Genomic DNA, 491 nt, shown 5'->3' on the forward strand with positions numbered 1-491 from the left:
TGATTGGTTCATGACACCTCAAAATTGAACTTAAGACGGTCTTGAATATAAGAACTGACTATGAATACCAGCCAGAGGGCCGCTTTAGCATCTTAAGATATTACTTAAGACAGTCTTGAAATAAGAACCGACTATGAATACCGGCCTTATATCTAGTTAATACTTTGGTCTTAACTCAAAATTCTAAATTCAACTAATAGAGCTACAAGCCTAATCAAAATTTGTATTCCATTGGCTGAATTTTAAAATTTAATATTAGAGCGACCAAAGCAAAATAAGGCATTACCTTACGCAGGGAATGGAAAGTTACTTTTTAAAAATAACTAGTTACAGTTACTCGTTACCGAGTAAAAAATGTAACTAGTTACAGTTACAGTTATCGCTTTTTAAAAGTAACTCGTTACAGTTACCGTTACTTGAAAAATAACTTTTCGTTACTTTTCCGTTACTTTTTTAAAATCAATTTAAAAATGTACTTTTGCATTTTTTTT

Source organism: Cyphomyrmex costatus, unplaced genomic scaffold (genome assembly GCF_001594065.2).
Source record: "Cyphomyrmex costatus isolate MS0001 unplaced genomic scaffold, Ccosl1.0 scaffold222, whole genome shotgun sequence".
NCBI lineage: Eukaryota > Metazoa > Arthropoda > Insecta > Hymenoptera > Formicidae > Cyphomyrmex > Cyphomyrmex costatus.